An 11,690-nucleotide genomic window follows, 5' to 3' on the forward strand; every position below is an offset into this window, starting at 1 on the left:
CCCGATAACGACTCTGTCGTACAACCCTCAAGTGTGGACCATTAAGGGTGATTCCTCCCTGGTCAACTTGACGGTTACATAGTTCGGAATCCATTGACGGTGATACCTCGGATCCCTCTGATGTTACATCCACACAGTTACTTGACCTTACTGCTGGGGAAATGTTGAAAGGTGTGTTGCGGGTGGATTCCCGCCTGGATGTGAGAGGTGTGGCCAGACATTCTTGTCCCTTGCCACACATCCTCAAGACGGGGTGACAGGACCACATATCGTGGATTGCTAATCGTCGTCGTAGTGTTAATTAAAATGTTAATGGGATTTTGGTATTTGATCTGACTTGGTCCTTGACCTTTTCGCACTAACCTTCATGTGAGAGAAGTTATGGGTACTCGACGTCTTAGTATCAGCAGAAGCTCTTCATACATCAGCAATGGAGAGCCACACGCCCGAGTGGTCCGTGTAAGCATCGTTCTTGTATAAGAGGTGTCGGGACTAACCTCGATAGCCCTCACATCATGCAGGAGTGCAAAGGATGATGGGCCCATGACCCGTGCGTGCTTAGGATTTAAATCGTCGGGCTTGCCTCTCTAGTTAGCCTAGGTAGGGTTGTGACGTGTTGATGTTCTGAGGCCGGGCATGACCAAGGAAATGTGTCCAGCTAGATTTTATCAAGCGTGGTGGGTAATTTGGTGCACCCCTGCAGGGATGAAAATTAACTATTCGAATAGCCGTGTCTACGGTTATAGGACGACTTGGAATTGTATCCTGATCTAATACAACTAGAACTGTGACTTAACTCGAATGTTTGGCTCCGAGATTGCTTTCTCGCACGGAGTCGAGGAAGAATCTCTGGGCATGACTTAATTAATTTTGATGTAACAATATGACTATATAAATGTGTTATTGTTCTACTCTGATCTATTGCTGCAAGACCCTGAAGATGCTAGTCTTCGATAGGACTAGTCCCTTCTCTCTATTCTCGCATAGCTGCAGCCAGTCCAGATATAACCCCATTCCTATGATACTGATGTATAGTTAGCATTGTTCTAATGGTAGTCTTGTGAGTACTTTGCATGAATACTTATCGTTGCTTTGCTCCCCACTTTTCCCCTTGATATGATTATCGCGATCAGATGATGGAGCCTAGGAGATGGCGTATCATGTCGCCGCCGGCTACTACCCTGACGGTGCATACTACTACATGGAGGCCGCTCACAGCCAGGAGTAGTTCAGGAGGTTCCCATGCAGAAGGTCTTGCCTCGTTCGATCTATGTATCTTTTGTGCTAGCCTTTACTAAGGCATTACTTGTTTTATGTATGTACTCAGATATTATTACTTCCGCTCACTCGTGTGTTTCCCGAGCTTATGTATTCGAGCCCTCGAGGCCCCTGGCTTGTAATATGAATCTTGTATGACATTTATTTGTGTCTACAGTTGTGTTGTGATATCTTCCCATGAGTCCCAAATCTTCGGCGTACGCATTATTTGTATGTTTAGCATACGATCAAAATCGGGGATGTCACAAGTTGGTATCAGAGCCAACTGGCTATAGGTAGCCCCCTTTCCAACACCTTGGCCGAAGTTGAGTCTAGCCTTTGAAAAGCTCTACTAACTTTGTTGTGTGTCTTACGGGCCCACATCTCAATCAGGTGGTATTAGTATCTTTTACTCCTGTTCTATACTCTCGGTTTTGATATTTCTTCTTTTCCGGGTTAAAGCTTGTTGCTAACTCTATATTAGGTTCTCGTAATCACATCAACCCACAGAGCTGGATTATCTACTGTTGATTTTCTTATAATATATTACACACACTGTCATTTGACATCCTTGAACCTTCTTTGCATATGCATCTCGTAAGATAGGTCGTACGTGTGACTAAGGCTTTCGGTGTGACTGGTTCCCGGTCATTTTGGTAGACCTCTTGACCAGGCTGGGCTATGGTTGGTACCCCGAGTACACTGTGTACGAGGACTACCATGAGTTCAACCAAGAGCAGTACCACGCTGAGGTTCGCATCTTCGATCGGGACGACATCTCCACCAATGAGCTACACACCTTCTGCAGAGTTGGGGTGACGATTGATATGGTCGTCAATGATGATGCCTATATCGCTATCATCCGCCTCCATGGAGAACATCCTTGTTTGGAGGGGACTGCATTCAGATACATCATGTATGCTCCTGCTAGAGATGAGACTGGATCTCATCTCACTGCCTACACTGCCTTAGTTTGGGAGCGCAACGACCGATCCTACATCGCTGTTTGTACCCCCTACGTGAGTCGTCTTTACGACCCACAGGTTCTGGTGCAGTACACTGAGGCGCTCGATCGTGCCTTCCATGCTCTAATTGTTGAGTTGTACGCCACGCGTACCCATCTTTACGACGTGATGACACAGTTGGTGCGAGCAGTCAGCGCGAGGATCCATCCTGAATACATCCTCTACCTGCGCGGGGCAGAGCTACCATCAGGCCTTGACTGGCCTGCTGTTGGAGGTCATATCCATGCACTTGGACCTCTGCTTCTCGTTCTGGATCAGTACATGCACATGAGTCACAAAGGGATGCAGAATCCTGCCCCTAGGTTCTTCTATCAGGGTCAGCATTAGTTACTCGGGTTTCGCCGTTGTCTCCGACGTTTATGCAGCATTATCACTATGTCTCGTTGTTGTATCCCTCCACCGCGTGCGTGCGTTCCGCCTAGTGAGTCCAGGTTATCGCCAAATTTTGAATTTTGGTTTGAGTCGTTGTCTCCGACGTGATGTAGCATTATCGCTATGTCTCGTTGTTGCATCCCTCTACCGCGTGCCTGCGTGCCGCCTAGTGAGTCGAGATTATCGCCAAATTTCGAACTTGTAGTTGATGGTTTGTAATCAAACTTATGTATGGGTCTGTATGTCGAAATTGATTACTATGAAGTATTTATCGCATTTTCCTTTCGTTATGCTTGATTACTTCATGAATAATTCCATACGCCTACAATTATATTATGCTAAACTAACCCTCTTAAATTTTAGCAGGATGGTTAGACCAGTTGGCTGCCCAAGTGGTGCCGCAAATAATCCGCCCCCCATCCCCTAAATATATGGCTGGGATGATCCAACAGTTTGAGCTGAACCGTCAGCTTATGCAAGGGCTCATGGACCAGTTCCCAAGGCCGAATCCAAACCACTAGCACGGTGTGAGACTGCAAGACTTCTGCCGCCTCAACCATGTGATTTACCGCAGCTCAACTCAGCCTCTTGATGCTGATGACTATCTTCGTGACATCGCTTATGAGCTGGAGTCTACCAATGTTCTCGTGGAGAGCTATGTCAACTTTGCGGATTACTTTCTCACGGGTCCTGCTGCTCCATGGTAAGATAGTCACAGACGCTCTCAACCTGCTGGAACTATCATCACTTGGATGGAGTTCCAAGCTACTTTCAGTACACTCTACATTCCTCGGGAAATCATGGGTCCTAAGAAGCATGAGTTCCGCAACCTCGTCCATGGCAACAAGACCGTGGATTCTTATCAGCGGGAATTTCTGGACTTATCCTGCTATGCTGAAGAAGACATTGTAACTGATGCTCGTAGACAAGAGAAGTTCCGTGATGGCCTCCACCCTGACATGAAGCTGGCACTCCTTGTTCAGGACTATACTAATTTCACCACCTTGGTGAACAAGGCCATTCAGGTTGAAACTGGACTGCAAGAATACAAGGATAGCAGCAAGCGCAACTGTGACATGGGCTCATCTTCGGGCTCATCTGCACAGAAGCAAAAGATCTGGATTCCCCACAACATGTACCATGCACCTGCTCCTCCTGCAAGGTCCTCTTATGTTAGGGAACGTAGTAATAATTCAAAAATTTCCTACGTGTCACCAAGAGAAATCTAGGACATGCTAGCAACGAGGGAGAGGGGGTGCATCTTCATACCCTTGAATATCGCTAAGCGGAAGCATTGCAAAGAACGCGCTTGATGGAGTCATACTCCCGGGGATTCAAATAGCAGAAGATCCAATCCAAGCGCTGAACGGACGACGCCTCCGCGTTCAACACACATACAGCCCGGGGATGTCTCCAACTTCTTGATCCAGCAAGGGGGGAGGAGAAGTTGAGGGAGAGCTCCGGCAGCATGACGGCGTGGTGGCGGTGGAGCTCGTGGTTCTCCGGCAGAGCTTCGCTAAGCACTACGGAGGAGGAGGAGGTGTAGGAGGGGGAAGGACTGCACCAGGGGCAAGGGGTGAGGCTCCCATGCGCCTCCCCACTATATATAGGGGTGGAGGGAGTGGTTTTTTTCCCTCCAAGTCCATTGGGGCGTTGGCAAAGGTGGGAGGAAAGAAATCCCATCCTTTCCCTTCCCCATCGATTTTTATCCCCCTTTTTAGGGATCTTGATCTTATCCCGTTGGGATATGATCTTATTCCTTCTAAGGGGGATCTTGGTGCGCCTTGACCAGGGGTGTGGGGCCTTGCCCCCACTACCCACATTCATGTGGGTCCCCCCATGCAGGTGGGGCCCACACCGGAACCTTCTTGAACCTTCCCGGTACAACACCGAAAAATCCCGAACATTTTCCGGTGGTCAAAAGAGGACTTCCCATATATAAATCTTTACCTCCGGACCATTATGGAACTCCTCCTGACGTCCGAGATATCATAGCGGACTCTGAATAACTTTTGGTAACCACATACATTTTCTCAATACAACTCTAGCATCACCGAACCTTAAGTGTGTAGACCCTACGGGTTCGGGAACCATGCAGACATGACCGAGATGCCTCTCCGGCCAATAACCAATAGCGGGATCTGGATACACATATTGGTTCCCACATGTTCCACGATGATCTCATCGGATGAACCATGATGTCGGGGATTCACTTAATCCCGTATACAATTCCCTTTGTCCATTGGTATATTACTTGCCCGAGATTCGATTGTCGGTATCCCTATACCTTGTTCAATCTCGTTACCGGCAAGTCTATTTACTCGTTCCGTAACACATGATCCCGTGACTAACTCCTTAGTCACATTGATCTCATTATGATGATGTATTACCGAGTGGGCCCAGAGATACCTCTCCATTACACGCAGTGACAAATCCCAATCTCGATTCGTACCAACCCAACAAACACTTTCGGAGATGCATGTAGTGCACCTTTACAGTGTCCCAGTTACGTTGTGACATTTGATATACCCGAAGCATTCGTATGGTATCCGGGAGTTGCACAATCTCATGGTCTAAGGAAATGATATTTGACATTAGAAAAGCTTTAGCAAACGAACTACACGATCTTCTGCTATGCTTAGGATTGGGTCTTGTCCATCACATCATTCTCCTAATGATGTGATCCCTTTATCAACGACATCCAATGTTCATGGTCAGGAAACCATGACCATCTATTGATCAACGAGCTAGTCAACTAGAGGCTCACTAGGGACATGGTGTGGTCTATGTATTCACACATGTATTACGGTTTCCGGTTAATACAATTATAGCATGAAAAATAGACAATTATCATGGACAAGGAAATGCAATAATAACCATTTTATTATTGCCTCTAGGGCATATTTCCAACAGTCTCCCACTTGCACTAGAGTCAATAATCTAGTTCACGTCACTATGTGATTGTAATGAATCTAACACCCATGGGGTTTCATCATATCTTGCTTGTGAGAGAGGATTTTTTAGTCAACGGGTCTGAACCTTTCAGATCCGTGTGTGCTTTACAAATCTCTATGTCATCCTGTAGATGCTGCTACCACGCGCCATTTGGAACCATTCCAAATGACTGCTCCACTATATGAATCCGGTTTACTACTAAGAGTCATCCGGATTAGTGACAAATCTTGCATCGTCGTAACCCTTTATGATGAACTCTTTTTACCACCTCTATAATCGAGAAAAATTCCTTAGTCCACTAGTTACTAAGGTTAACTTTGACCGCTGTCCAGTGATCCATTCCTGTATCATTCATGTATCACTCTTGTACCCCTTGACCAACTCATGGCAAGGCACACTTCAGGTGCGGTACACAACATAGCATACTATAGAGTCTATGGCTAATGCATAGGGGACAGCCTTTGTCCTTTCTCTCTCTTCTGCCATGGTCAGGTTTTCAGTCTTACTCAATATGCACACCTTATAACACAGCAAAGAACTCTTTCTTTGCCGATCTATTTTGAAATCCTTCAAAATCTTGTCACGGTATGTATTCATTGAAAGTACTATTAAGTGTTCTAATCTATCTTTATAGATCTTGGTGCTCAATGTTCATGTAGCTCAATCCAGGTTATCCTTTGAAAAACACTTTTCAAACAACCCTATATGCTTTCTACAAATTCTACATCATTTCCGAACAACTCATCGGAAATTCTATAGTGCTCCCACTCACTTCTTTGGAAATGCAAGCTTCTCATAAACTTTGTATAAAACCAAAAACTTTGATCACCTTATCAAAGCGTATATTCAAGCTCCGAGATGCTTGCTCCAGTCCTTAGAAGGATCGCTGGAGGTTTGCATACTTGTTAGCATCCTTTATGATCAACAAAACATTCTGGTTGTATTAGATACAACCTTTCCTCGAGGAAACCGTCAAGTAAATCGTCGAGTTAATTTGTGAAAAGAAGAAAACTATTAGTATAACTTTTGGAGAAAACCTTTTGTGGACAGAAACTTTGGAGCATTAAAGCAAGGACTAAAAATATCCCAATGGCTCTCATCTCATGCAGTTAAGGGTTTGATAGGGTGTTCTACAAGCAGGAAAATCCCAAGGCATCTAGAGCAATTAAAATAGGGGCTGCAGTACTAATCACCAAACTGGATCAGGATAGAAAAAAGGGTTGTTTTGCAAATATTTTCCAAGGCACAAAGTTGGGTTGTTGCATAAAAGTGAATCCCATGCATGCCTTGGCATCTCCAAATTTTAATAGAATTTTTTGAAATGGTAAATCAAGGGGGGTGTGGTACAAAATACCAAATTTGACCAGAATACAAAAGAAGATAATGAGCCCAATTTTTTCAAAACACTTGTCAAAGTTTTTCCATAAAATTGATCCAGGGGCATCATAGGTCATCCATAATGTTTTGTGAATTTTTTTAAAGAAGTTACCAAATGGTTGCAGTTTAAATTAGGTCTTTAAAGAATCAAGAAGCAAGGTTGAATAAATGAAACTTAAAAGGAAATATTTATAAAAAGGCCTTCACTGGATTTGGCAATGAAGGGAGGTATATTTGAGCACTCAAGTCATATCATATTTTTCAAAAGTTCCTACTTAGAGAAGAAATTTTTATAACTCAGAGAAAAGAAGGGTTCTGAAGTCAGCAGGAATCCCAAAATAAAAATTTAAAATAACCATGGCCAGATTTTAATAAATAAAATCATGGCTAAATATTTGTGGTGTTATAGCAATTTGCACTAGCGAAATCCTAACTCCTCATTAGTACAATTTTTTCACATACCAGAAGAACTTCGTCTGTGTCACCGAAGACTGACTAAACTATGAGAGATTTTCAAATGCTTCGCTCAAAGGATTAGGTATTTCTAGGCTTTGAGTTGAGCATCATGAGGAAACTTTTCCTTACTATTACATCGACCCCCTTTAACAGTACGGTGTTTCTATAACCATTGTTGAGGAAATCGTTAACTGGTAACTGCTCGGTTGGCTGGTGAGTAGGGGATTAATGGGCTAATGGGCAAGTTAATCGGCCATTTAATCCATTAATCGGGCAATTTATGAGTTAATCGGTTACTCAGTGACCCTGCGAGTAGGGATTAATCGGCAAGTTAACTGGTTAACTGGATGAATTCTTGAACAAGGTCTATAACTCAAGAAAGAAGAAAATGAAACACAAAGAGTAAATCTTCAGAGCATTTTTTTCGGGAAACATCAAATTCCTCATTTTCAAAGTCTTCATGAGGAATATCAATTTGTTCGCTATCGAAGTCGTCAAGGAATGACCAAAGTCTTCACCCGAAGACATACATTTTTAGGGGTCGATATTCTTCGAATATCTCGAACTCCTCAGTGTCTTGTAGGGCCTGTGTACGCTCAGAAACACATAAGTCTCTTAACTTATAAATCTTCACTACACTAAAATCACTGAGGGCACATTAGTCGCCTTTAAAATTTCTTCACGCATTTAGAAATTGTTCGTGACAATGTAAATATTTGTTTGCATAATGTTTTAAAAAAAATCGTACCATTCATAAAAAGGTACCGAACATTTGAAAAAAAACTCGTAGTTAAACAAAATGTTCATGACCTTTTGAAAAAAAAGTTGTATGTGTGTTTAAAAAAATCTTCTTGTATATAAAAATATTTAGTGGGTACTTGATAAATGTTCAACATGTATTGGAAAAATGGTTAACGAGTATTTTAATATCTTTAATGTGTACTTAAAAATGTTCAACATGTATTCATACAATGTAATTGGTTTTTGCATAATTAGGAAAAAATGTTTTGTACCATTCAAACATGTTCATGAGATCTGAAAATATGTTCCTTTCATTGTCTGTTGAAAAAATGTTCATTGTGCATTAAAATATGTTCAATGTGCTTTTAACAAATATTTGGGAAAAAATATATGATAAGTATTTGAAAAAATGCTAAAGTGTTTCTTGAAAATGTTCAACTTGTATACAATAAATATTTTATCTAATATTTGAAAGTCAAGTTGTATTCAAAAATTAAAAGACCAACAAAAAGCATAAGTAAAAACCCAATGAAATCAATTACTAAAAACATAAAAAGGAAAAAATGGAATATTAACAAAATTAACAAAAAACCGGGTGGAAGATTGGACAAACCGGATTTTGAAGGTTCCCAATACGCCTTGTTGCTAACTTGGGCAGGCCCACTTTGCTGATCCCCCGTAGGTGAGGTCAATGGGTGACTCACAATAGGCGCGTTGTAGCTCTCGTGCTCTTATCTCGGGCATTGGGTGAACTCCTGGGTAGGCATGTAAGAAAAGCTCGAGGCTCATGAGCCGTTCGAGATCGACTCGATTTTTAGCTCGACTCGAGATCGACTCAAAAGTAAATGACTTGGCTTTGAACACTTTATGCAGCTCGACACATAAACGAGGCGATCTTGAGCCAATACTAGCTTGCTCGATTTTAACTCGAGAACTCGACATAATATCAATATTTTCAACAATCATGCCATATATTAAATGCAACTAAGATAATTTATTACCATATATGTTGTCCATAATTTTTTTCATTTTATACACTAGCAAATATGGAAGCTTAATTAAAAGCAGAGAAGAATAAGGACCTACATGCCAATAATTTGTTTTCCTAATTGTATGTTTGTCGTGAACCGTAATCTTATTTTGATACGAACCTTTTGGTTGTGAGAAAATTAGTCAAACTACTTTGAAGAAATTTATATTATTATCGTCTTGGTTGAAATAAATAATTTTTTGAGTGTTTTCTTATATCGTGTTGAGACTTATCTAGTTGGAATAAATCATCATATATTTATAATTTTTACCATCTCATTTAACTTAAAACTAGCTCGAGATCAACTCGAGATCGTTACAAGCTAAGCACGAGTTATATTCTACAGCTCGACCTTGAGCTTCACTCAGTCTCAGCCCGTTGGACTTTTAATACAAGTTGAGCTGAGCTACCTTCAACTCGCTTAAACTCGACTCATTTGCAGCCCTACTCCTGGGAACTCCTACCTGCCGCTCACTGCGGCAGGAACCAGCTACGACGCATAGGGCCCAACTTATTTTTTGTTTCAAAAAACAAATAATTATTTTTATTTCTTTTTTTCCTTTTCTGTTTATTTCCTTTCAATTTTTTTCTTTTTTTGTAAGTTTTTATTTATTTTTCCTTTTCTTTTCGTATTTTCAGCAAAACCATTTTTTGAATCTGAAGAACAAGTTTTAAAAACCGTGAAAAAATATAGAAAAGCGAACAATTTTTTGAAGCACAGATAATTTTTAAATTTTGAGAATAAAATATTAAAAAGGAGAATAATTTTGAACAAACCCGAATAATTTTGAAAGCACGAATATTTTTTGAATTTTGAGAAAAAAATTAGAACCGAGAGCAATTTTGAAAAATAGGAACAAATTCGGAAGCGCGAATAATTTTTAAAGCTTGATCTTTTTTTTAATCTTGAGAACAAAGTTTGAAACGGAGGACAATTTTTGAAAACCGCGAACAAATATGGAAGCGCGAACAAATTTTTAAAGCACGAACATTTTTTGAATTTTGAAAAAAAACAGAGAACAGTTTTGAAGAATCGCGAACAAAATTGGAAGCACGAACAATTTTCTAAGGCACGAACATTTTTTAAATCTTGAGAACAATATTGTCAAAAGGAGAACAATTTTCAAAAAACCCAAAAAAATTTGAAAGCGTGATCAAATATTTAACGCAAAAATATTTTTTGAATTTTGAGAACAAATTCAAAACCAAGAACAGTTTTGAAAACATCCTGAACAAATTTGGAAGGGCGAACAATTTTTTAAAACACACACATTTGTTGAATCTTGAGAACAAAATTCTGAAACGCAGCACATTTTTAAAAAACCCTGGAAAATTTTGGAAGTACGAACATTTTTTTAAAATGCGAACATTTTTGAGTCTTGATATCAAATTTTGAAACCGAGGAAATTTTGATAATTCCTGAACAAATTTGGAAGCGCGAATAATTTTTTCAAGCACAAACGTTTTTTTAGTCTTGAGAGCAATTTTCTGTTACGAAGAACAATTTTTTTTAGAAAAACAAATTTGGAAGCGCGAACAATTTTCCAAGCACGAACATTTTTCTAAATCTTAAGAACAAATTTGAAAGGGAATAAAGATAAATCTTAAGAACAAATTTTGAATTCAAGTTGGTTGATTTTTTTTTGGAAAACCGATGATTTTTTTCAAATTCAATGAACTATTTCCAAATTTGATGAACTTTTTTCAAATTCTGGAACTATATTTTAAAATACATGTACTTTCTATAATTTGTTAACATTTCACATCACAGTGAACTTCTTTGAATTCATGAACCTTTTTTTGAAAAATAATGAACACTTTTTCAGTTTTATGAAAATTTTCTTTCACATTGTTTTTTCTTTCTACTTTTTTGGATTTTTTATAGAAATGTTACCCAGGAAACTGGGCCGGACTAATTTACAGAGCGCGTGGGCGATCTTAGTTGCTTCGACATAGGCGCTCGCCTACATTTACGAGGCCAGCTTGCGTTTTGTCCGGTCCAACAGAATATGCTCTTTGCCACTCGTTGCGACAAGCTGTTGGCCAGCGACCGAGCAGCTACACAACGGGCCGGCCTGTATAACCGTTTTGTATAACTGTTTCAGTGCCCCGGTTTTGGGTGTTGGGAAACCAATGGGCCAAGGCCCGGTTGGCTAATGACCCCTGGCTTGCGTGCGAGCCACGAAGCCAGTGTCTATCGGTTCCCGTCTTTCTGTTAAGTGGGTTGTTATCCCCTGATTTCATACATCTATATAAACAGAGGAGAGGCCATCATTGTAACAGAGACTTCATGATTAATAAAGCTTTATTCCCCTCTCTATTTCTTGGTGTTCTGTGACTCTGTTCGACTACTTCGTCTACTTTATCTACGACGCTAGCTCCGCTCCGCAATCTTGGACCGGACTCGCCGGCAGGAGTTGCGGAACACGCAGCACGCTTCGCTCCACCAACTCTCTATCGAGCTTGCTTCAAGCCTG

The sequence above is a fragment of the Hordeum vulgare genome, chromosome 7H, assembly GCF_904849725.1.
Source record: "Hordeum vulgare subsp. vulgare chromosome 7H, MorexV3_pseudomolecules_assembly, whole genome shotgun sequence".
NCBI classification, from domain to species: domain Eukaryota; kingdom Viridiplantae; phylum Streptophyta; class Magnoliopsida; order Poales; family Poaceae; genus Hordeum; species Hordeum vulgare.